This window comes from Leptonychotes weddellii, chromosome 5 (assembly GCF_054177405.1).
Source record: "Leptonychotes weddellii isolate Sample4059 chromosome 5, ASM5417740v2, whole genome shotgun sequence".
Lineage (NCBI taxonomy): Eukaryota > Metazoa > Chordata > Mammalia > Carnivora > Phocidae > Leptonychotes > Leptonychotes weddellii.
Genome location: NC_138373.1, coordinates 53,820,494 through 53,848,083, shown reverse-complemented (window position 1 = coordinate 53,848,083; position 27,590 = coordinate 53,820,494). Strand labels below are relative to the sequence as shown.

The 27,590-nt window shown below is 37.1% G+C and overlaps 1 protein-coding gene and 1 pseudogene across 3 annotated transcripts in view; one reads left to right on the top strand and one right to left on the bottom strand.

The window, feature by feature from the left end:
- DNAJC1 (DnaJ heat shock protein family (Hsp40) member C1) overlaps positions 1 to 27,590 on the top strand; it is a 212,043-nt gene that overhangs the window by 126,229 nt on the left and 58,224 nt on the right. The window lies entirely within an intron of this gene.
- Positions 7 to 27,590, bottom strand: part of LOC145721463 (Y-box-binding protein 1 pseudogene) — a 57,026-nt pseudogene continuing 29,442 nt past the window's right edge.

The window sequence follows — 27,590 nt, the reverse complement described above, 5'->3', positions numbered from 1 at the left end:
ATCTGTCGATGGACATCTTGGCTCTTTCCACAGTTTGGCTGTTGTGGACATTGCTGCTATAAACATCGGGGTGCACGTACCCCTTCGGATCCCTACATTTGTATCTTTGGGGTAAATACCCAGTAGTGCAATTGCTGGATCACATGTATACCACATCTTCTTATGGACATTTGGGCTCTCTCCAAAGTTTGGCAATTATTGATAATGCTGCTATAAACACTGGAGGTGCATGTACCCCTTCAAATCAGTATTTTTGTATCCTTTGGGTAAATACGTAATAGTGTAATTGCCGGATCATAGGGTAATTCTATTTTTAACTTTTTGAGGAACCTCCATACTGTTTTCCAGAGTGGCTGCACCAGTTCGCATTCTCACCAACAGTGCAAGAGGGTTCCCCTTTCTCTGCATCCTTGATAACACCTGCTTTTTCTTGTGTTGTTAATTTTACCCATTCTGACAGGTGTGAGGTGGTATCTGATGAGAACTTTTAAGATTTACTCTTAGCAACTTTCAAATACGCAATACAGTATTAACTACAGTTGTCATACTGTAAATTACATTGCATGACTTATTTCATAACTGGAAGTTTTTACCTTTTGAACTCCTTCATCCATTTCACTTACTCCCTACCCTCCCCCTCTGGCAACTACCAATCTGTTCTCTGTATCTATGAGCATAGTTTTTTGTTTGTTTTTAAATTCCAATATAAATGAGATCATATGGTATTTGCCTTACTCTGTCTGACTTATATCACTTAGCATAACGCCCTCAAGGTCCATCCATGTTGTCACAAATGGCAAGAATTCCTTCTTTTTTTATGGTTAAATAATTGTGTGTGTATACACACACAATATATAATATATATAATATATATATAACATATAATACATATATACACAGTATATTTTCTTTATCCTTTCATCTGTCGATGAACACTTAGATGGTTTCCATATCTTGGTTATTGTAAATAATGCTGCAGGGAACATGGAGGTGCATAGAGCTTTTTGAGTTAGTATTTTCGGTTTCCTTCAGATAAGTACCCAGAAATGGAATTGCTGGATCATATGGTAGTTCTATTTTTAATTTCTTGAGGAATCTCCATACTGTTTTCCATAGTGGCTGCACCAATTTACCTTCCCACCAACAGTGTGCACAAAGGTTCTTTCTCTTCCACATCCTTGCCAACATGTTTTTTCTTGTCTTTTGATACTAGCTATTCTAACAAGTGTGAGGTGATATCTCATTGTGGTTTTGACTTGCATTTCCCTGGTGATTAGTGATCTTGAGCATCTTTTCATGTATCTGTTGGCCATCTGTATGTCTTCTTAAAAATATCTATTTAGATCCTCTGTCCATTTTTTAATCAGGCTGTTTTTCTGCTATTGAGTTGTATTGAGTTCTTTAATGTTTTGGATAGTAACTCCTTATCAGATACAGAATTTGCAAATATTTTCTCCCGTTCAGTGCACTGCCTTTTCATTTTGTTGATGGTTTCCTTTGCTGTGCAGAAGCCTTTTAGTTTGATGTAGTTCTACTGATTTTTGCTTTTGTTGCCTTTATTTTTGGTGTCAGATCCAGAAAGTCATTGCCAAGACCTTTGTCAAGATTACTGCATTTTTTCCTTCTAGGATTTTTAAGACTTCAAGTCTGAGGTTCAAGTTTTTTTTCTAAATTATCTAAGACTTTTATTAACTGGTGCTTGCCATTTGTTGACTTTTTTTTAAAACCAAGTTGTAAACTTTTGTTACAAATTAAAAATGAGGTTCTTAAAAATATCAACTTGACCAGATATGAAACAATCTAAAAATCTTTAAAGGTACATTGAGAAAAACCATTTTTTTTAAAGACTTTGTCATTACCAAAAAAAGACATCTGTAGGTAAAAATAATAATAAAATGTAAAAAATAATAAAAACCCCATGCTGCATAGATAATGCATAGTTCTATTTATCTGATCCAATGGGCAAAAAAAACAAGCACTTAAGGTCTTCAGCTCCAAACTTTTGTTCATTTCTTATTGCTGGAATTTCATATTCATTTCTTCTTGTTGGACTAAACTGGATGATGGTAGAGATGGTAAGCTGGCATTTAGTCAGCCCTGCCCTGCTCTGCCTAGGGAGTGGATGAATTCTCAGCTGGTGGACTGGCTGCTTTTGTCTCTTTGCCATCTTGTGGTTTAGGGTTTTCTGGGCGTCTGCGACAGTAACTGAAGTTGTGGAGGTACCCACGTTGAGGTGGCTGCTGACCTTGGGTCTCATCTCCTTGATTTTCCTTATCTTCTTCGTTGCCCTCCTCTGGGACTGTCTTTGGTGAGGAGGGCCCCTGCAGAATCGTGGTGTATAATCCTGATGCATATTCTGTGTCACTGGTCTGCCTGGTTCTCCTGCACCCCGGCTGTCAGCACCTTCCATCACTTCTCCCTGCACAGAAGGGTTGGAAGATTGTGGTCCATGCCCATGGGGGCTCCGCATGTAGTAAGGTGGGAACCCTTGCCTGTGGGAGGGCACCACTGTTGGGCCTGGCCTTCAGAAGCACTCTCCGATCCATCCTTCTCCCCACTCTCACTATTCTGGTAATTCTGCTGGGAGTTGCGTGGAGGACCCTGTGACGTGAGTAGCATCTAAAATGGTTATGGTCTGCTGCGTATTTACTGCTTTACATTGGGGATCCACCAGGGCCTGTCACATTTGCTGCCTCCAAAACCTTTTTTCATTCATCAGACTCCACAGTCTCTCCATCTTCTACACTGTGAAGGTACTTCTTCTTTATGGTAGTCTGGCACACAAATACATCTTCCTTGGTGTCAGTCCTGTTGATGAAACCATATCCGTTGCTTACACTGAACCATTTTACTGTTCCCACACCTTCCTTGAGATGATCTTGTTGTCCCTGCTGGCAGGTGCCAGCGATGTGAAGCCATTGCAGTGGTGTGGGACTTGGTGTCTGCAGCACTGAGGGTGGGGTGGTGGCGGCTGCTCATGGCTGCGGTGTTGGTGACTGGGGCCAGCTGTGCCTCCTCCTGGGGTGTGATGGTACTAGGCCGCTGGAGGCAGTGAGGCTGCTCAGGGCTCTCTGGGGTCCTCTTTCCACTCCCCTTTGGAACTCTAGATTCAAGTCTTTAATCCATTTTAATTTTTAAGTGTAAGTGGTGTAAGACAGTGGTCCAGATTCATTCTTTTGCATGTGGCTATTCGGTTTTCCCAACAACATTTATTGAAGGGTCTATCCTTTCTCCAATGGCTTCTCTATCATAAATTAATTGACCATCCATGTGTGAGCTTATTTCTGGGCTCTCTGTTCTATTCCACTAATCTGTGTGTCTGCTTTTTATGCCAATACCATACTTGTGGATTATTATAGCTTTGTAATCTAGTTTGAAATCAGGGAGCATGATGCCTTTAGCTTTGATCTTTCTCAAGACTGCTTTGGCCACTGGTCTTTGTGGTTCCATACAAATTTTAAAATTGTTCTGTTCTGTGAAAAGTGCCACTGAAATTTTGATAGGGATTGCACTGAATTTATAGATTGCTTTAAGTAGTATGGTCATTTTAGCAATATTAATTCTTCCAATATATGAGCGCAGAGTATCTTTCCATTTATTTGTGTCATCTTCAGTTTCTTTTCATGAATGTCTTATAGTTTTCAGTGTACAAGTCTTTAACTTCCTTGGCTAAATTTATTTCTAGGTATTTTATTCTTTTTGATGCAAATGTACATGGGATTGATTTCTGAAGGGATTTTTTTCCCCTTCAGTTTGTTGTGTACTTTATTTTGTTTGTTGGGAGTTTATTTACAAAGGTATGGGTGGAGGAGGACTTCAAGTACTAGTGCAGTGTTATTAACAGCATTGATAGCTAAAACCTGGAAGAGGTTTCCTTGGTGTCCTTACAGGTAATAGTGAAATCAGGTGGAGGGACAAAGCTGGCCCAAGATGACCACATCCAGAACCACAGCTGGGACTGGCATCAACTTCTTTTTCTTTCTTTTTAAAAAATACTCTATCTAGCTAGCTAGCTAGCTAGCTATTTTAGAGAAAGTGTACACGCATGTGTACTTGAGTTGGGGGTGGAAAGGAGGAGGGGGAAGGGCAGAGGGAGAGGGAGAGAGAAAGAATTTCAAGCAGACTCTGAGCAGAGCACAGAGCCAGATGTGGGGCTTCACTCCACAGCCCCAAGATCATGACCTGAGCCGAAACTAAGAGTTGGACGCTTAATCAATTGAGCCACCCAGCCCCCACTGGCATCAGTTTCTAATTAAATTTGTGATATGGAGTAATATGGGGATGTGATAAGACTTTCTCAAGTCTCTAATGATAGTACTAATCTCTGTAATTTTCCTAGGAAAGCAGTAGTTTTGACTTCGTGTTTGGGGGTACTCTTTCTCAACTGGGGTTCCTTGTCTGAACCATAAGATACAGAAAACTAATGAAATGACATTTTTTTAATTCTCCCAAGGATGGTACATAAATAGCATAGGAGAGAAGTTAGTTCATTACACATAATAGATGCATAGGGCAGTAGGGCATAATTCTCTCGTTAAACCCTGCCTGAGAAAGGCTGGGGGAGTAGTTACTGGAGGTTTGCATAATTGAAATCTTAGACTGGTGTTCCTCAGGCTATTTTTCAATAAAGCTTTCCTGCCCATTTTTATTCCTTTCCTTAGAACACTGTTAAATAAGTTCGGGTTGGGGAAAAGATCTGGAGGGAGGTGTCAAACTACTCCTTGCACAGTCTTTTATCCAGTCCTCTTGTCCTACCCCACACCTTTAATTCCTGAGCTCTTCTGGGCTTCTGTGACTAGTCAGTCTCCTGCAAGGACAGACTGGGAAAGGTAAGGCCTAAGATGCTGGTAATTATCTACTGCTCCCCATCTTATAAAATTTCATTAACATTCCCTGACTGCTAGAAGTTGTCTCTTCTATTCTCTTTGTTCCAGGGTTTATGCCTTTTTATTCCTTTATTCTCATTTTGTGAGGATTTAGAAGGGACTAATGATAAACAAATGTGATCAAAGTGATCTATTTACCAAGAATATAATTTTATGTGAAAAAATTTGCGAAGTCTTATTTAAAATGGTGAAACACACTACATTATTCAAATTCTAATCTAAATAGTATGTACTAGAATCATCCATTCACGATAATTTAATATGGTAACAAAGAGCTGACTCCATTTTATGATGTTTGATTGCTGATAGCTTTGAAGTCTCACTCTTTCATCTTCCCCTTGTGCCCTACATCTGGGCAAGCTGTTAAGAAAGCCCAGGAAACTGAGACCTTGCAAGGCCCTCCCTGTGCACAAGAACCCTTACCCCAGCCCCACTCTCAAGCACAGTGAAAAACTCCAAGCCAGTCTCCTTTTCCTTGTTCTGTCAAGCAATTTTGGGCTAATATGGGAAGTCTGCCCTGTTTGCCTCAGAGAGCCTTATTATATAATAAGCCAAATTTGGGGTGTGGAGGAGGTCCATCCTGTCCCTGCAAGGCGGCCACACAATTGGTATTGGAAGCAGGATGTCTAGAGGACCACTACCGCTGGCTGAGGAACTTGCTTCAGTTTGTTACCTGGCTCTGTGCTATATTTGCTGAGTTCTACCAAGCCTCTGTTATAGGCTGAACTGACTTAAGGTGGAAGTTTCAATAACTGGTGTTTAGGGAGAGGAGTATGGGATTGGGCCCTCCTTTAGGTTGCCTTGAGTCATGTGTCTCAGCTCAAACCTGTCTGTGTGTCTTACATTGAATTGTGTGTTGTGATTCCATCATAAGCCATGACTGACACTAGATTCAGGAAAGACTCATCCTGTGATCAACTGACTGGTTGTGTGTCTCAATCAGATGTTAGCCCCTATTCTATAGAGGGTGTAGGGGAAAAGACTTATAGCTTCTACAATACATAAGCCCATTGGTTGGTCATTTGTGTGTGGAAGAACAGCAGGCATTATTTGAAGAGTTGAATTACTCAGATTTATTCTAAAGGCACATGGCTCAGTAGGACCCTACAAAATTCTTCTGTAGCTTCTGCTGCCTATTTCTCTGACCCCAAAAAGATCTTGATACTTAGGGTTATAGGGAAAAACGCCCATGGCATACCTGTGGCACAGCCAAGGCACTCATTCAACCACTGTCATGGGGAAGAGCCCTAATACTGATGATATTGATTTGAGTCTCTCTGAAGGAAGAAGTTGATAAATATGAGCAGTGTAGAGAAGACATCCCTGAAATAAATCTAGTAACCACCACCAGTAGCAGGAAAAAAGAAAAAGAAACCTGGATACAGGGCGCCTGGGTGGCTCAGTTGGTTGGGCGACTGCCTTTGGCTCAGGTCATGATCCTGGAGTCCCTGGATCGGGTCCCGCATCGGGCTCCCTGCTCGGCGGGGAGCCTGCTTCTCCCTCTGACCCTCCCCCCTCTCATGTGCTGTCTCTCTCGTTCTCTCTGTCTCAAATAAATAAATAAAATCTTTAAAAAAAAAAAAAACCTGGATACAGGGGGAGTGCATTGGTTTGTTAGGGTGGCTGTAATAAAATACCATAGACTGAGTGGCTTAGACAATAGAAATCTATTTTCCCATAGTTCCAGAGGCTAGAAGTCCAAGATTAAGGTGCCATCAGAGTTGTTTCTGGTGAGGCCTCTCTTCCTGGCTTATAGATGGCCTTTCCTCTGTATGTGAGAGGAAGAGAAAGAGAAAGAGATCCCTGGTCTCTCTTCCTCTTCTTATAAGGACCAGTCCTGTCAGATTAGGGCCCCACTCTTATGACCTCATTTAACTTCAGTTACCTCCTTAAAGGCCCCATTTCCAAATAGTCACTTTGGGGCTTTGGGCTTCAATGTGTGAAAGGGGGAGGGGGGGACACAGTTCAGTCTACAATAAGGAGGAAACAAAAACTAAAACAAAAGTCCACAATTAGGCCCAGTTGGTAACCCGAATACTAAAAAGGCACAGAATGACTTTGTGCCTCTATAATATTGGTTCTCAATTAATTTAAAATCTGCTGAAATACACCAATTGCCAAACTTTCATGGCTTTAATACAGGAGCTCAAATAATGGTTATACTGGGGAGACCAATTAGTTTAAACAAAGTGCCACCTATAATATTAGGGGAACTACTGAACATGATGAGAGGACAAACAGGTATGCCTCACTCTAACCACAGGAACTACTCTTGCCAAACTGCTCATGGTTGCAGGACTTATCTCCTAAAATATCCCATAGTGGTCATGGACTCTCTGACTGGATGAGTAATAAAATTAAGTAGCTGGCACTTACAAATTATCTTGATAAAATGGAACCACATGGACCTCCTCTCCCATTAAAACAGATAATATGGTCCAGTGTATATTAAAACATGGCCTTTTTAATGATTGAAACCCACTATACACATTTAGACACATTTAGAGAAGGGGTGATTATCCCACTGCTTTGCCATTCAACAGCTCAATTTGGCCTGCTCTTAAACTTGGGAAGAATAAATGGTGCCTCATGGTGGATTACCTCAAGCTTCATGCTGTGGGCCTCATTAATGTCCCCATAGTCAATATTATTGCAGTTACTGACTTCATCCTATCAGCAACTGGTAAATATTTTGCTATTATAGATTTGGTGACTATGTTTTGTTCAGTGACTATTTCAACAGCCTCTTGACTGCAGTTTTTTTTTTTTAAATAATTTTTTTATTTATTCATTTGAGACAGAGAGCTACAGAGAGAGAGAGCAGGAGCAGTGGGGGGGGGGCAGAGGAAGAGGGAGAAGGAGACTCCCTGCTGAGCAAGGAGCCCGACGCAGGGCTCGATCCCAGGACCTGGAGATCATGACCTGAGCCGAAAGCAGACGCTTAAGCATCTGAGCCACCCAGGCACCGCCCCCCCCTTTTTAAGATTGATTTATTTATTTTAGAAAGAAAGAGAGCAAGGGGGGGGGCAGAGAGAGAGGGAGAGGGAAATCCAAGCAGACTCCATGGCTAAGAGTGGAGCCTGACGTGGGGTTTGATCTCACGATCCTGAGATCACAACCTGAGCCAAAACCAAGAGCTGGACGCTTAACCAACTATGTCATCCAGGTGTCCCTTGACCACAGTCTACCTCACCTCCAAAGTATGATATACTTCTGCCCAGCTACCATGGGGAGCCTCAACAGCCCTGTCATCACACACAGTCTTTAAGGGCAAGATCTTAACTATATCCTGCTTTCTCCAGGAAGACAGGTATGACATTACAGTGGTGACTTTGTCCCCTGAGATTTGTTTGACCTACTCATTCAGCAGCTCACAAAAAGAAAATGGGTCACTGCCTCATACTTAGTGTAACATCCTGCAAACTTGGTTAAAGTCTTGAAAATTAACTGGTGAACAGAGGGCTGCCCTACTCATGATGCTGTCAAGAAACAGCTATTGATTCTCTCAGACCCACAACTTCTTTTAGGCCTTTTTGGGTTCTAGAGGAAACACATTTCTCCTTTATGTGTTGTACTTAAGTCCTTTTATGCTGTTACTTGCAAACTGGCTCTCCTTGAATGGGGGCCCCCTTTTTAATACAAGGCTCTAGAATCCATCCAAATTTGCAAAATAACCGACACTCCTGTTAATGCCCCCCAGAGACTCCTTCACTGTAGAGGTTTTGGCAACTTTCTGTCAGCATCAGAATACCATTTATATATAAATAATAACTTTAAAATGGTAAAACCACAAATATTTGGATTTTGCTAAAATTAAACTTTTGGCCTTTCAAAAAAACTATTTAAAAAATGAAAAGGAAAGCCACAAATTGGGAGCAAATATTCCACAACACATACAGGAAAAAAAAGAAGACTCATATCACAATTTGTTTATTCATTCTCCTACTGATGGACATTTGGGTAGCGGCCAGCTGTTGGTTATCATGTATTATGAATACACAGCTGCTATGGACATTTATTTATACCTGTCTTAATGGTCATATGTTTTAATTCCTCTTGGATAAATAGCTGGTGGTGGAATTGCGAGGTCATAGGGAAAGTATACATTTTATTTTATAAGAAACTACATATTTTTCCAAACAAGTTGGATTGTTTTACATTCTAACCAGCAGTGTATGAAGGGTCCCTTCAGGTCCTCACTCACACTTGATATTACCAGTTGTTTTATTTTGGTAATAATTTGCATTTCCCATATTACAAATGATCTAGTTTACATATGTTTACATCTACATATGTTTACTGACCAACTGTATCTACTTTTATGAATGTGTTTATGTCTTGCTTATTTGTTAATTGATTAAGAGTTCTTTGTTTTGTGGACACAAGATCTTTGTCAGATATGTTTTATGAATATTTTCTTCCATTCTGTAACTTATATTTTCATTTAAAATCCTTTTAGTTTGAAATAATTTCAGACTTAGAAAAGTTGTAAAAATAGTATGGAGTTCCCATATGCTCGTAATCCAGCTACCTATGATGTAAATTCACTTTTATTGAAGTATAATTGACATATAACATTATATTAGTTTCAGGTGTATAACGATTCGCTATTTGTATATATTGCAAATTGGTCACCACAGTAAGTCTAGTTAAATCAGTCACCATACATAGTTACAAATTTTTTTCTTTTGATAAAAACTTTTAAGATCTATTCTCTTAGCAACTTTCAAATGTGCAATACCATACTAATGATAGTCACCATGTTGTATAATATATCTCTATAACTATTTTAAGCTGGAAGTTTGTACCTTTTGACTCCCTTTACCCACTTTGTCCATCCCTTACCTCTGGCAACCACCAGTTTATTCTCTGTATCTATGTGCCTTGTCTTGGAGCTTACCATCTATGTTTTCTTCTAGGAGTTTTATGGTTTCAGGTCTTATGTTCAAGTCTTTAATCCATTTTGAACTAATTTTTGTGTACGATGTAGGATAGTAGTCCAGATTCATTCTTTTGCATGTGGCTGTCCAGTTTTCCCAACACCATTTGCTGAAGAGACTTTCCTTTCTTCATTCTGTATTCTTGGCTCCTTTATCATAAATTGGCCATATATGTGTGGGTTTATTTCTAGGCTTTTTATTTTGTTCCATTGTTCTATGTGTCTGTTTTCATGCCAATACCATAGTGTTTTGATTACTATAGTTTTGTAATAGTTTGAAACCAGGGAGCATGATGCCTACAGCTTTCTTTCTCAAGACTGCTTTGGCTGTTCAGAGTCTTTTGTGGTTCCATAGACATTTTAGGATTGTTTGTTCTATTTCTGTGAAAAATGCCACTGGAATTTTAATATGATTGCACTGAATCTACAGATTGCTTTGCATAGTATGGACATTTTAGCAATATTAATTCTTCCACTCTATGAGCATGGTATATCTTTCCATTTATTTGTGTCTTCTTCAGTTTCCTTCATCTTTGTTAATAGATAGTATACAGGTCTTTTATCTTCATGGTTAAATTTATTCTTACGTATTTTATTTTTTTTGTATAACTGATTTTGGTGTCCTGAAACCTTACTGAATTCATTGATTGGTTCTAACAGTTGATTGGTGGAATATTTAGGGTTTAAAAACATATAACACCATGTCATCTACAAAAGTGACAGTTTTACTTCTTCCTTTCCAATCTGGATGCCTTTTATTTCTTTTTCTTGCCTAATTGCTCTGACAAGTACTTCCAACATTATGCTGAATAAGAGTGGTGAAAGTGGGCATCCTAGTTTTGCTCCTAATCTTAGAGGAAAAGCTTTCACTGTTGAGTATGATGTTAGCTGTGCGCTTGTCATAAATGGCTTCTGTTATGTTGAGTATGTTCCCTCTATACCCACTTGGTTGAGATTTTTATCATGAATGGATGCCAAATTTTGTCAAAAGCTTTTTTTTCTGCATCTGCTGTGATATTAGAACTTTAATCTTCATTTTGTTAATGTGATATATCATGTGGATTGATTTGCAGATGTTGAACTGTCCTCTCACCCCTGGAATAAATCACACTTGATCATGGTGTATGGTACTTTTGATATATTGCTAATCTGGTTTGCTAATATTCTGTTCAGGATTTTTACATCTATGTTCATGAGGGATATTGGCTTGTAATTTTTTCTTGTGCCATCCTTTTCTGGTTTTGGTATCAGGGTATTTTTTTTTTTTTTTTGAAAAGTTTAAAAAGGATTGGGATTAATTCCTCTTTGAATTTTTGGTAGAATTCACCAGTGAAGCCGTCGGGGTCTGGACTTCTGTTTGTTGGCAGATTTTTGATTAATGATTCAATGTCTTTACTAGTAATCAGTCTGTTCAGATTTACTATTTCTTTCTTTCTTTTTTTTTAAAGCAAGCTCTGTACCCAACATGGGGCTTGAACGCACAACCCCAAGATCAAGAGTCACATGTTCTACCAACTGAGCCAGCCAGGCATCCCTCAGATTTTCTATTTCTTCATGATTCAGTCTTGGTCAGTTGTATGTTTGTAGGAACATCCATTTCTTTGAGGTTGTCCAATCTGTTGGTGTATAACTGTTCATAGTCTCTTATGGCCCTTTATATTTCTGTAGTATAAGATGTAATGTTTCCTGTTTCATTTCTGATTTTGAGTCCTTTTTTCTTGTTGAGCCTAGTTAAAGGTTTGTCAGTTTTGTCTTTCAAAGAAGTAGGTCTTAGTTTCATTGAAACTTCAGAACTTTAGTTCTGATCTTTATTTCCTTCTGACTACTAATTCAGTGCTTTGTTTATTCTTTTTCTAGTTCCTTGAGGTAGAAAGTTAGGTTGTTGGACATTTTTCTTGTTTTTTTTTTTCAAAGATTTATTTATTCGTTTTTGAGAGAGAGAGAGAGACAGTGAACATGAGCAGGGGGTGGGGCAGAGGGAGAAGCAGACTCCCCAATAAGCAGGGGGCTTGATGTGGGGCTAGATCTCAGGGATCATGACCTGAGCTGAAGGCAGATGCTTACTGACTGAGCCAACCAGGCGCCCTCTTGTTTTCTTGATATAGCATTTATTGCTATGAACTTACCTTTTAAAACTGCTTTTGCTGTATCCCATAAGTTTTGGTATATTGTATTTTCATTTTCATTTGTTTCAAGATACTTCATTTTCTTCTTTGACCCACTGGTGGTTCAGCTGCATGTTGTTTAATCTCCACATATTTGTGAATTTTCTAGTACACTTTTAATTGATTTCTAGGATATTGTGGGAATGACTTACAAGGATAGGTTATAAAAGACATCACAGCTTCTGTCTTGCTCTCTCTCCTATCACTTGGCTCTGGAGAAAGTCAGTGCCAACTTGTGAGGGCATTCAAGCAGTCCAACAGATAAGCAGTGATAGGAAGAGATAGTCTCTCCTCAAGATCAAAGGGCAACCATTCTTATTGTCTAGTATAGTGAAGATACTGCCTCCCTCTGGAGGAAAGGGCAGCCATGCTTACTGCCCATTATAAAAAGATTTGGGTTCCCTAAACTTCAGGTTCCTCTTCTGTAACATAATCCACTGGTTGTATAAGGGGTCATATGGACCTCTTTGTATTGCCCTGTGGGAATAGGGCTTAGGGAACCAAAAGAAAAATGCTAATACTCTAGCTACTGTTTTTGCTGTAATACAATGTCCTTTGTCTCTGATCAAGGAGTCTTGTGTCTTCAAAAAGCATGAAACTATGGTAGTTTAACTTACTCGTTTGCAAGTAGAGTAAAATTTACAGCTCTTCATAGTTCTTGACAATTTGGTGACAAAGATGGGACTACACTTGGTGTCTCTCTCTCTCTCAAATAAATAAAATCTTAAAACAGAACTCCCCCTATTTTAAATAAAGAAATGTTCAATCTATTTAAATCTTTATCCCTGCTTATAGAATAATGCTGTATAGTCTGTCTGATCATGCAGGCAAAGGACCTAAATCATGACTTCCAGTGTTTGTTTTTTTTCCCCATTTTCTTTTTTAGTCACATCTTTCTATTCTATAGTAGTTATATCTTGTCTTGCTTTTCCTAAAATAATAATACTGTCATTACCTTTAAGATTAGGAAACTGGCAAAAAGGGATATAATGGTATTTTTAAGGCCTCTTAGGAAGTCAATACAGTAGCCAAATTAGGATTAACAGTTCCTAATGATAATGCTGCTATAAACATTAGAGTGCATGTATCCCTTTGAATTAGTAATTGTGTATTCTTTAGGTAAATACCTACTGGTGCAATTACTGGATCATAGGGTAGTTCTATTTTTAATTTTCTGAGGAAACTCCATACTGTTTTCCAGAGTGGCTGTACCAGTTTGTATTCCCACCAACAATGTAAGAGGGTTCCTCTTTCTCCACATCCTCGCCAACACTCCTTTCTTTTGTTGATTTTAGCCATTCTGACAGGTGTGAGGTGATATCTCATTGTAGTTTTAATTTGTATTTCCCTGATGATGAGTGATGTTGAGCACCTTTTCCTGTGTCTGTTGGCCATCTGTATGTCTTTTTTGGAAAAATGTCTACTCATGTCTTCTGCCCATTTTTTAGTTGGATTATTTGGTTTTTGGGTATTGAGGAGTCTGACAAGTTCTTTATAGATTTTGGATACTAACCCTTTATCAGATATGACATTCGCAAATATCTTCTCCCATTCCATAGGTTGCCTTTTAGTTTTGATTGTTTCCTTCACTGTGCAAAAGCTTTTTATTTTGATGTAATCCCAATAGTTTATTTTTTGCTTTTATTTCCCTTGCTTCAGGAGACATATCTAGAAAAATGTTGATATGGCTGATGTCACAGAAATTTCTGCTTGTGCTCTCTTCAAGGATTTTTATGGTTTCAGGTCTCACATTTAGGTCTTCAATCCATTTGAGTTTATTTTTGTGTATGGTGTAAGAGAGTGGTCTAGTTTCATTCTTTAGCATGTTGCTGTCCAATTTTTCTGACACCATTTGTTGAAGATTAATTGACCATATAGTTGTGGGTTCATTTCTGGGTTTTCTTTTTTTCTTTTAAATTTATTTATTTCACAGAGAGAGAGAGGCAGGGGGAGTGGGAGAGGGAGAAGCAGGCTTCCTGCCGAGCAGGGAGCCCGATGCGGGGCTTGATTCCAGGACCCTGGGATCATGACCTGAGCTGAAGGCAGTTGCTTAATCAACTGAGCCACCCAGGTGCCCCCCATTTCTGGGTTTTCTATTATGCTTCATTGATCTATGTGTCTGTTTTTGTGTGGAAATAGCCCAAGTGTCCATCAGATGATGCATGGAAAAGGAAGACATGGTATATACATAGAATATTATTCAGCCATAAAGAAGAATGGAATCTTGCTATTTGCAACAACATGGATGAAGGTAGAGAGTATTATGCTAAGTGAAATAAAGTCAGTCAGAGAGACAAATACCATATGATTTCACTCATGTAGAATTTAAGAAACAAAACAAGCAAAGGGAAAAAAGAGAGAGGCAAACCAAGAAACAGACTCTTAACTATAGAGAACTGATGGTTACCAGAGGGGAGAAGGATGGGGTGACTGGTTAAGTAGGTGATGGGATTAAGGCATTTACTTGTGATGAGCCCTGGGTGTTGTATGGAAGTGTTGAATCATTATATTGTACACCTGAAACTAATATTACATGGTATATTAACTAAGTGGAATTTGAATAAAAACTAAAAAAAAAAAAAGTTCCTAATGAAAGAAAAAAAAGTATTCTGGACAAAAATATAAATGACTAAACCCCAACTTTTACTCTATCATTTATATATACATACAAAGGCATACATTACATATGTAATATAAAATATGTATTTACTATATTATTTAGGAAGACTTGAAAATGAGCACTGGTAAATTTATATTAGAAAATTTTTGTGCAGTCATTAGTTTGTACTGTTTTTAATATGCTGAAAGGTAGAAAATGTCTTCTAACAGATTACAGTAATACTCACTGCCTGAAAGTCTTGTTTTTAGAACAATACTGAAGAGTAAAGTATCAAATGTTGGTTATATGCATCACTATTACACTATTTAGGATAAAGTAAAATCGTATTTCAAGACTAACATGATGTTAATAGAAAAATTTCAGAGCATGACAATGGCTTTAAGAACTCATGAAAAAGCAGTTAAAATTACTTTTTTTCAGTTTTGGCAGAAATGAATTAGTCTACCAGCTTGTCAGTCATGCTTTGAAATTCAAATTCTAAAAATGTGTTGACTTACTACTAACATAATTTAAAATTATAGAAGATTAGATATGTAGTACATGGGAGATAGCCTTTAAAATTTATTTAGTTTGGCCACACTTAGTAAAAAAATAAATTTATTAAATCATTATTGAATGCATTAAGATCTAAACAGCATACATTTAAAGTATCTAATGTTTCTTAGTATATTCAGAGTTGTGCAACGATCACTACAATCAATGTTAAAACATTTCCTCATCCCCAGAAGAAATCTTTTACCTTTGCTCCAACCTCCTCAGCACTAGACAACCACTACTCTACATTCTGTTTCTAAAATTTTCCCTAATCTGGGTATTTCATGTATGTGGAACCATACAGTGTGTGGTCTTTTCTGACTGGCTTCTTTTACTTAGCATAATGTTTTCAAGGTTCCTGCTACAGTATGTATCAAACTACAGTTCCTTTTTATTGCCAAATAATATTTCAGTGTATGGATATACCACATTTTGTTCATCTAGTCATCATCTGATGGATACTTGGATTGTTTAAACTTTCTGACTATTATGAATAATACTGCTATAGACATGTCATGTATAAGCTTTTGTGTAGACATGTTTCATTCCCTTGATTAGACACCTAAGAATGGGATTGCTGAATCATATGGTAACTCTTCAACTTTTTGAGGAACTGCTTTCCAAAGCAGTTGCACCATTTTACATCTCACCAGCCATTCACGAGAGTTCCATATTTCTCCATGTCTTTGCCAAGATTTTTTATTGTCTTTTTTTTATTATGGCCAACCTACTAGGTGTAATGTGGTACACGTGGTACTAACTCTCACTGGTTTGCCTTTCCCTGATGTGAAATATATATTCTAGATATATACCTGATAAGGTTCTGGTATCCAGCATACATAAAGAACTCTTACTCAACAATTAAAAAGGCAGATAACCCTTAATTAGGCAAGTGGGCAAAATATCTTAATAGACACTTTTCTAAAGAAGACATACAAATGGCCAGTAAGCATATGAAAATATACTCAGTATCATTAGCTACCAGAGAAATGTAAATCAAAACCACAATGGGTGGGTCCAGTATCAGGTAAGTAAGATTTTGAGACCTAAGGCTCAAGAAATCAGGGATTAGATCATACAAGGCTTTGATGGCCTTCTTAGTGCCAGGTACATAATAAGCATCTATAAGTGCTTCACCATGTATTAAATCATTTAATACTCAACAATCTATGAGAGTATCACAGAGCATTGAGATATTATATAACTTGTTTAAGAGCTTACAAATTTGATCCACTATTAAAAATCCATCAATGTTCCCCATTTCCTATAGGAAAAAAAATTCAGGTTCCTATGCATGACATCCAAAGACCTGGTATCTCTCCAGTTTTTTTATGCCTCAGATATCCAAAACTACTGGCTGAACAGTCAGGCTGTTACTCTGTGCCTTTTTGAATATTTTCCTTCTGCCCAGAATGCACTACTCTGCATGGTCTACCTAACTCCTCCTCTGTTAAGAATAAGTTTCCTGGGAGAGGCCCACCCAGTCTGTCCTCATTGGAAAACCTCTTAAGCACTCCTGATTCTCAAGCCTTCAGACTTGGACTGGAATCTATACCACCACTCTCTGGTCCTCCTCACCAAAGACAGCCTTCAAACTACACTACAGGCCTTTCTGGGTATCTAGCTTGCAGTCAGCAGATCATGGGACTTCTCAGCCTCCAAAGTCACTTGCAAGCTCTGGATTAAAAATCAGCATATATAAAACTGAACAGGATTTTACTGGCTTTGGAGCTCAGGAAGATGGCAGAATAGAAGAAACCTGAGCTCACCTCCTCCCACAGACACATCAGGCTGCACTCAATATAGTGCAACTCACTCTGAAAATGATCTGAAGACTAGCAGAACAGCTCTCCCACAGCTGAAGATAGATATAAAGAAAAAGCCACATCAAGAAGGGTAGGAGGGGCAGAGACCTAAAGACATTTACAGACTTAAAGTGAAGGGATGAAAAAACACATACCATGCAAATGAAAGTGGAAAAAAAAGCTGGGGTAGCAATATTTATATCAGACAAAATAGACTTTAAAACAAAGACTGTAACAAGAGACAAAGAAAGGCATTACATAATAATAAAGGATCAATCCAACAAGAGGATAAAACAATTGTAAATCTGTGCTAGGAGCACACCATAGGAGCACAAATGGAAGCATAAATGTACACATCAAATATGAACAGACATAAAGGGAGAAACTGACAGTAATACAGTAATAGTAGAGGACTTTAACACCCTCTTTACATTAATGGATAGATCATCCAGACAGAAAACCAATAAGGAAACAGTGGCTTTGAATGAGAAATTAGACTAGATGGCCTTAACAGATATATACAGGACATTCCATCCAAAAACAGAATACACATTCTTTTCAAGTGTGTATGAAACATTCTCCAGGATAAATCACATGGTAGGCCACAAAATAAGTCCTAATGAATTTAAGAAGATTGAAATCATCAATCATTTTTGTCTAAACACAACAGTATGAAACTAGAAATCAATTATAAGAAAAAAAAAGGGGGGGAACACAAAACATGTGGAGGCTAAACAACATGTTACTAAACAACCAATGGGTCAAGGAAGAAATTAAAGAAGAAATCGAAGAATACTCAGACAAATGAAAATGGGAACACAATATCTCAAAATCTTTGGGACACAGCAAAAGCAGTTTAAAAGGGAAGTTCATAGCGATACCTTCCTACTCAAGAAAGAAGAAACATCTCAAAACAATCCAGCCTTACAAATCTAAAGGAACTAGAAAAAGAAGAACAAATGAAGCTGAAAGTTAGTAGAAGGAGAAAATAATAAAGAGTGGAAATAAATGATATAGAAACTAACCAGAAAAGATCAATAAAACTAAGCTGTTGTTTCAAAAGATAAACAAAACTGACAAACTTTTAGCTAACTCATCAAGTAAAAGAGTGGACTCAAATGAAACCAGAAATGAAGGGGAGTAAGTTATAACTGCAACCAGAGAAATATAAAGAATTATAAGCAACTATAAAAAATTATATGCCAACCAAATTGAACAACCTAAGAAATGGATAAATTCCTAGAAACATGCAATCTTCTAAAACTGAATCAGGAATAAATAGAAAATTTGAACAGATCAGTTACTAGTAATGAAGGTGAGTTGGTAATCAAAACCCCCAACAAACAAAAGTCCATGACCGGATGGCTCTACTGGTGAATTCTACCCAATATTTAAAGAAAATTAAGACCTATTCTTCTCAAACTAGTACAAAAATTTGAAGAGGAAGGAATGCTTTCACATTCATTCTGTGAAGCCATCATTACCCTGATACCAAAACCAGATAAAGACACTACAAAAAAAGAAAATTACAGTCTAATATCCCTCATAAACACAAATGCAAAAATCCTCAACAAAATATTAGCCAACTGAAACCAGCAATGCATTAAAAAGGATCATTCACCACAATCAAGTGGAATTTATTCCAGGGATATAGGATGGTTCAACATATGCAAATCAATGTGATACACCACATTAACAAAATGAATGATAAAAATCATATGATGATCTCAGTAGATGAAGAAAAAGCAGCTGACAAAATTCAACATCCATTCGTGATAACTCAACGAAGTGGGTTTAGAGGCAACATATCTCAACATAATAAAATCCATATATAACAAACGCACAGGTAAAAACATAATGGTAAAAAGCTGAGGACTTTTCCTCTAAGATCAGAAACAAGACAAGGATGTCCATTCTCACCACTTTTATTCACTGTAGTACTGGAAGTCCTAGCTGCAGCAGACAAGAAAAAGAAATAAAAGGCATCCACATTGGTAAGGAAGAAGTAAAACTTTCACTATTTGCAGATGACATACAGAAACCCTAAACAGTCTGCCAAAAAACTACATTCTAGAATAAGTGAATTCAGTAAAGTTGCAGGATACAAAATTAATATAAAGAAATCTGTGTCATATCTACACACTAATAACGAACTACCAGAAAGAGAAAGAAATCTCATTTATAAGTGCATCAAAAAGAATAAAATACCTAGGAATAAATTTAACCAAGGAGTTGAAGACCTATATTTTGAACACTGCAAGACACTGATGAAAGAAACCGAAGATGAAACAAATGTGAAGCTATATCATGTTCATACATTAGAAGAATTAATACTGTTAAAATAGCCATAACTACCCAAAGCATTCTACAGATTTAGTGCAATCACTATCAAAATACCAATGGTATTTTTTCATTGAACTATAACAAATAATCCCAAAATCTGTAATTTGTATGGAACCACAAAAGACCCTGAATAGTCAAAGCAATCTTGAAAGAACAAAGCTGGAGGTATCACAACCCCACATTCCAAACTATACTACAAAGCTAGAGTAATTGAAACAGTATGGCAGTGGTTCAACAAATAGATACACATATCATTAGAACAGAATAGAGCATCCAGAAATAAATCCACAATTATTTGGTCAAATTAGTCTATAACAAAGGCGGCAAGAATATACAATGGGGAAGTAATTTTGGGAACACTGCACAGCTGCATGCAAAAGAATGAAGCTAGACCACTTTCTTACACCATACACAAAATTAAATTCAAAATGGACTAATGACCTAAATATGAGACTTAAATAATAAAATTCCTAAAAGAAAATACAGGCATTAATCTATTAGACATTGGCTATAGCAACATTTTTCTAGACCTATCTCCTCAGGCAAGGGAAACAAAATAAAAAAAACTATTGGGACTATATCAAAATAAATTTTTTGCACAGCAAAGGAACCATCAACAAAACAAGGCAACCTACTGAGTGGGAGAAGATATTTGCAAATTATATATCTGATAAGGGGTTAATATGCAAAATATATAAAGAACTTATATAACTCAGCATAAAAAATCCCTAATAATCCAATTAAAAATAGGCAGAGGACCTGAATAGACATTTTTCCAAGGAAGATACACAGATGGCTGACACGTGAAAAGATGCTCAACATCACTCATCATTAGGGAAATGTAAATCAAAACTACAATGAGATATCACCTTGTACCTGTCAGAAGGGCTAGAATCAAAAAGACAAATGAAAAGTGTTGGCAAGGATGTGGAGAAAAATGAACTATTATGCACTGCTTTTGGAAATGCTGTTAGTATTCACATCTAACACTATTAAGTCTTTCCTCCATGAACATGAGATGCCTTTCCACTTATTCATGTCTTCTTAATTTCTTTCACCAATGTTATATAGTTCTCAGTGTACCTCATTCATTTTTATAATGAAGATCAAAGCTAGTTGTCTAGTCAGTACCACTTACTTACTAGAGATCACAGTCTCCTCCCTACCCCCATGTCTGCCTTGAGGTTATATACAACTTTATTTATTTTTATTTAGAGAGGGAGAGAGGGGCAGAGGGAGAAGGAGAGAGAGAATCTTAAGCAGGCTCCATGCCAACACAGGGCTCGATCTCATAACCCTGAGATCATGACCTGAGCTGAAATCAAGAGTTGGGACAATTAACTGACTGAGCCACCCAGGCACCCCTGCCTTGAGGTTATATAAATTTTATCATGCTATAGACTGTTTCCCCATTTGACATTGATTCCACATTGATAACTGAGTTTAAGATTTACCCATATCTATGAATCTATTATGTATCTATCTATCGTTGTAGTTCATTACTTTTAACTAGTTCATTGTGTATTAGTTCCCTGGGCTGCCATAACATATTACCACAAACTGGGTGGCTCACACAATATGAGGAGACTAGAAGTCCAAAATCAAGGTGTTGTCAAGGTAGATTCCTTTTGGAAGCTCTGAGGGGGAATCTATTCCATGCCTCTCTCCTAGCTTCTGGTGGCTGCCAGCAATCTTTGGTGTTCCCTGGCTTATATAGCTGCATCACTTCAATCTCTGCTATGTCACCAGGTGTTCCCTGGGTGTTTCTGTGAGTTTTCTGTTTTTATAATGATACTTATCGTTGGATTTAGGGCCCATCTGGATCCAGTATGACCATATCTTAACTAAGATCCTAGTTCAAATAAGATCATATCCTGAACTTCTAAATGGATATGAATTTTTGGAGGGTACAGTTCTACCCAGTACACATTGTATGACTGTAATATATAATTTATCCATTCATTTTCCTTATTGATAGACATTTAGGCTATTTCCAATTTTTACTATTAGAATGCTGTAATAGGGCGCCTAGGTGGCTCAGTCGGTTAAGTGTCTGACTTTGGCTCAGGTCATGATCCCAGGGTCCTGGGATCGAGTCCTGCATCGGGTTCCCTGCTCAGCAGGGAGTCTGCTTCTCCCTCTCCCTCTGCCCGTCCCCCCTGTTGCCCTGTTGTGCTCTCTCTCTCAAATAATAAAATCTTAAAAAAGAGAACACTGTAATAAACATCTTTTAGATGACTCTTTACTTATATGTGTATTTCTCTAGTGTAGATATCTAGAACTGGAATTTCTGATCTCTGTTAATAGGATATGGGTAATTTCAACTTTACAATTAACTATTGCCATATGGTTCCCCAAAGGGATTGTAGTAATTTACTTACCCACTGATAGCAATGGAGAGTTCCTGTTTTTCCTCCATATACTTGCCAACATCTAATTTTTAACTTTGCCAGGTATTTTAGTTTGTTATTGCAAAACAAACAACTGCAAACATCAGTGTTTAAAATGACAGGCATTTATGGCACGAGTCTGTGGGACTCAGAGATGGCTGATCTAGGCTGGATTTGGCTCAGGTAACTCAGCTGGATCACCTATATTCCATGTTCCTAGGTAGGTATTATAATGACATTCATTTAACAGACCAGAAACTTAGGGCCCAAAAATAAGGTAGCTTTTTTAAGGTCTCACAGCAAATGAGTAACTATTTATAAAACTGGATCTCCAGATAATGTTGAATGGAAGAAAATGCAAATATTCTTTTCATGTTCATGATGTTTAAGGGAATGCTTCAAATATTTCACAAGTAAGTATACAGGATTTTGCATTTTGGCAGTTGGGTATAATGGATTACTTGTATTATTTTAAAACAACTCTAAGACATTAGAAAACAACTTCTTAAAATTCAGTATCTAACATTTTTTTTTTTTTTTTTTTTTATTTTAGAGAGAGCTCGTGTGGGGGGGAGGGGGAGAGGGAGAGAGAATCTCGAGCAGATTCCCCTCCAGGCACAGAGCCTGATGCGGAGCTCGATCCCATAACCCTGAGATCATGACCTGAGGTGAAATCAAGAGTTGGCCGCTTAAACGAATGAGCCACCAGGTGCCCCATTTCTGAGATTTTTCTATCTATATTCATTTGCAACACGGACCTCTACTTTTCCTTTTACATAATATATATTTAATTTAATTTTGAAATTAAGATTTATGTTAGCCTCATAAAAAAACTTGGGGAGTTTTTCCTTGAATATTAGAATAATTTATATTAGATGGAGGTTATCTGGTCCTTGAAGGTGTGGTAATTGTGTATTTTTTTTGTCATATGTAAATTTGGGTTCTGTTGGATGCATAAAGATTATTAGGCTCATGATTCTTATTTTTTCTAACCTTTTACTTTCAGTCTTTCAGGGACATTGTGCTTTAGATGTCTCTGTTATAAATAACATGTGGCTGCATTTTGTATTAGTTTTTCAATTTGAAAAGTCTACATTCATTTACTGTGATTACTGAAATACTAGAACTTTATCTTACTTTATGCTTTTAATTACCATGTGTTTCTTTTTGTTCTTTCTCTTTCCCTTCTATTGATCAAGTTTTCTTAGTCTCTTTTCCTCCATTTTATGGGCTTAAAAGTTGTATATTCTAGCTTTATTAATGAATACCCCTGTATTTTAAAAATAATCAACAAAGTCTACAGTTAGTTTTTCTTTTTCCCCACTCAATACAAGGATCCTAAAATGTTTGATTTCCTTCTTCAGTTTTTTAAGTACTTCTGTCATGTATTTTAGTTCCAGCTTGTTCTTAGTCATCCAAATTAGTCATCATTATTACAATAGTTTCTTTTACAGCCCACACTTAAGATTTATCAACATGTTTATTTATTTATTTATTTATTTATTTATTTTTTTGGTCACAACTTTGTCTTGCTGCCCTCTCCTTTCTTCTATGTTCATTTTTCTTCTAGCTGAAGCATATCCTTTAATAGCCTTTATAGTAAGGGTTGGGGAATGGCAAGCTGTTAAGTCTTAATTTTCTGAAAATATCTTTATTCTTATTCTCAACTAATATTTTAGTTAGGCATAAAATGCTAAGATGACAATTTTTTTCTCTTAGCACTTTGAAGGTATTTTTCTGCTTTTTCTGATACCTTTTCCTGTAGATGAGATGGCAATTGTTAGTATAGCTGGTGTTCCTTAGTTTTCTCTCCATAATTAGTTTTAACATGTTTTATTTAATCTTCAGTAGTTTCTCCATGGTTTGTTTAGATATTGGATTGTTTTTTATTTCTCCCGTCCAGGACATTGTGCATTTCTTAAATATCAGTGCTGTCTCTTTTGTAAATTCTGAAAAATCCCAGCCATTATTTTAGTGAGTATTACATTTCCCATTCTCTCCTAAAACTGTCATTAAATAGATCTATACTTTCCCATTCTACCTTCCATATCTCCCAGTTATTCTTATATTTTCCCATCTTTCTCTCTTTGTTCTACATTCTGGGTGATTTGACCCCATCATCTAATTCACCAATTCTCATCTCAGCAGTTTAATCCAACCATTAAAAACAAACAAAAAACAATAAACATTTCATTTCCAGATGTTCTCTTGTTTTTTTTTTTTTCCTTATCCTGTTATTTCTGTCATGTTCTTTCATTATGGTTTTATTCCTTTTTTTAAACTCTTAAAATTACTTATTTTAATATAAGTAGTTTTATGGTCTCTTTCAAGTTGGTTCTCTTCTGTTTATGGAATTAAAATTTTCTTCTTTGTTGGATCTGTTGATTACTCTCAAAATTTCTATTTTTATTGTGAGTACATCCTTACTGACCCTTTTTGTTTTTTTTAAATTCCTTCAACAGGAGTTTCAAAAGCCCTAAGTTACATGGTAGAGAACATTTTTACATTAGCTTTTGTCAGGGTCCTAGAATTTTTAATGGCTTTGGACCACTGAATTTTGCTCATTCTCCTTTCACAAGGGACTAGCCATTTGAGACCAGGCTCTATGCAAGAGGCTCAATTCCAATTCTGTGGACCCAAAGGCACAACTTCTGCCTCAAGTAGGTATTAAAACCGTAGGCACTGCCCGAGGCTTATACTCTGTGGTATCAGTTCTACTTATGACTATGGTTTTGAACTGTTATTGGCACTAAAACAGAACTGGATTTCCCTTTTATTCTCTTATTAATCAAGGCTATAATTATATTTTTTGTTCTTATACTTCATTTTATATTGAAGGGCAGGGTTCATTCATATCAGCTGTCTTTCATGTCCCTAGAGGAGCGTTCTCAAGGACTAGTGTACAATGACTTTTATGTTTGTAACATAATATTTACTTTATTCATATATGTTATATATAATAATATAGCATTTATTATTATATATATACATATTATATATAATATGTATAGGTACCATAATCTATGATTTCCAGGTGCTGTGCGGGAATCTAGAATTGACTTATGATACAAAGACTAGAAAATAATTTGAAGTAGAACAGCCAATGACAGGAAACAAAACAAATCAATAAATGTCTAAGAGAAAGGAATAAAGTAACATACATAAGGCATAAGTGTATATAAGCCTAAATACTCATGACCCCACAACCTAGATTTCATAAATGTAGCCAAGAAATTCATCACATTTGTTTTACCTCTCTGCAACATTCCACTGTCTCACTTCCTATTTTAATCCTTCTGGTTCTTTTTACTTTGGGAATATTCCTTTGGTAGTTCTGATTCCTCCATCTGTCCCCTAGATGTTTTTCCTCTACATGCCTCCTTGGTTTTAGCTATCAGATGTATGCCAAGGTCTCTAATAGTTACATCTCTAATTCTGATCTCTTAAATTCTACATTACTGTCTGCTGGATGTTTCCTTCTACTGGCGTCATAAATTTGGCATATTTCTCAAACTGATTATATCTCCTTTCTCTATCTATAATCTCCTAACTGTGCTCCCTTATCTTTAGTCAATGGTACCTGCCTCTTTCAGTCACCTGGTAGCTAATCAGTTGGCACATGTTGAAAATTCAAGAAGACTCATACAATCTCTCCTCTGGTCTCTACTTCCCCTGCTAGTTACCTAATTCAGGGCTTCATCATTTTTTTTAAATACATTCCATTTTTTTTTTTAAGATTTTATTTATTTATTTGAGAGAGAGAGAATGAGAGACAGAAAGCACGAGAGGGAAGAGGATCAGAGGGAGAAGCAGACCCCCTGCTGAGCAGGGAACCCGATGTGGGACTCGATCCTGGGACTCCAGGATCATGACCTGAGCTGAAGGCAGTCGCTTAACCAACTGAGCCACCCAGGCGCCCCAGGGCTTCATCATTTCTTAGACTATTGCAATAACTTTCTAACTGGTCCTTCCCTTCCCTCTGGCCTTAAACATTATTGTAGTCGAACATTTCTAAGATACAGACTTAATAATATCACTCTACAACCTATAAAATATGATTTAAACACCTTAATTTCACATTCAAGACCTACAATTTGGCTGCAACCTACTTTTATAAACTTATTTCCTTTTACCATTTTAAGTATTCTTTGTCCCAGCTAAACTACACTACTCACAATTCCTGGTAATATGCTCTGAATAGTCTGTCTCAAGAGTGCTTTATATCATGCAAATTCCTCTCTCTGGAATGTTTCTCCCCGCCCCACTTCCAAATCCCTCATAAAGCTTTTTTTTTTTTCCCCTAGGTGGAAGTAATCTTGCCATCTGCTGAACTGCGAAAGTACTTTAAACCTCTCACAAAGCTTACAGTACACCTCAAAATGTGCTTATTTAAGTCTCTTACCTTTTCAACTAAATGACATAGTAGTGGTAGTGGCTAAGAGCATGGATTTTGAAGCTAGCGAAGTGGGTCTGAATCATGGCTATGTCAATTATTAGCTGACTAATTTGGAAAAAGTTAATTTACTTCTTTTGTGTATAATGAGGAAAATAATAGCATATACCACATGGGGTTGCTGTGAGGATTAAATGAGTTATATATAAAGTACATAGAACAGTACCAGACACATACTAGCCATTTAACAAATGTTAGTTAATATTAAGGACAAAATTGGGCATGTCTTATTTATCACTATCACCCAGTCATACTATTTTTCCACACAGCAGGCAGTCAAGTTTTTTTCTTAGTTGAAAAAAATTATAACCAACAAATTGTACTAGATAATTCCAGGTACTATAACAGCCAAGTATAAGCATTACAGAAATAGTGCTATAAGAATTCAGGTAAGAGAAAGATCACAGTAAGATAATTGTGTAAGAAAATACTTTAGGAAAGAGTGATTCTCCAATGCAGTAGTATTTTAAAAGGTTTAATCTGAGAAAAGCCAGCAGGATGAACTGATAGGGTAATAATAGTCAAGAAACTATTAGCAGTCATGAGATAATGAGACTCTGGACTACGGCGATTAGCAATGAGGTTTTTTTTTTTTTTTTTAAAGTAGGTTCCATGCTTAGCATGGAGCCCGACACTGGGCTTGAGCTCACAACCCTGAGATCAAGACCTGAGCCAAAACCAAGAGTCAGATGCTTAACCCAGGCACCCCCGCAAAGAGGTATTTCAAAGAGAGGGATAAAAACAGAGAGATAACAAAGTCAGAATAAACTGGGCTTATAAAAATTGGAAGAAGTTAGAGAAAACAGTATAAAATCCTGAGTCTGTGATGCTCGCAGACTAAGGTGCAAGTACAGATTTGAGAAAGTTGGGAGGCTTAAGTTCTGTTTTAGATATGTTGAATTGAAGGTACATTGTGTGTTATGATATAATAAGGTCCTGTAGGTAGCCATAAAAGAAAGGTGAGAGGTTTTAAAGGTGTAAACTGGGAAGTCCTCAGAATAGAGTTGATGGCTGAAAATATAGGCATGATGAACTGTCAGGAGTAAAGATGGAAGATGAGCAGAAGACTACCAAGTACAGTTTGTGAGGAAATTCATCACTGCCTTTCTATAATTTTGAATGTCTCTAACAAAGTTATCAAAAACTGTCAAAGTATGTTCTGATCGGGGATATATGTAAACTCAGTAATTGGGAACACCCAGTAAAACCTCTCTCTTTAGTCAGAATGCAAATTCCATGAGAGCAGGGGTTGCGATGTTCTCATGTGTATCCCGAGGGCTTAGTTCATACCTTGCACATAGTAGTCAATAGATTAGAATCAGTGAATAAGAAGCATTGAAAAATGTGCTTGTGGGTGAAAAGATTTAATATAATATTCAATATAATAGCTAAGATGATGTGCAAATATTAAGCAAAATGTCAGAATCAGAGGAACAAAGTTCTCAGAAATATATA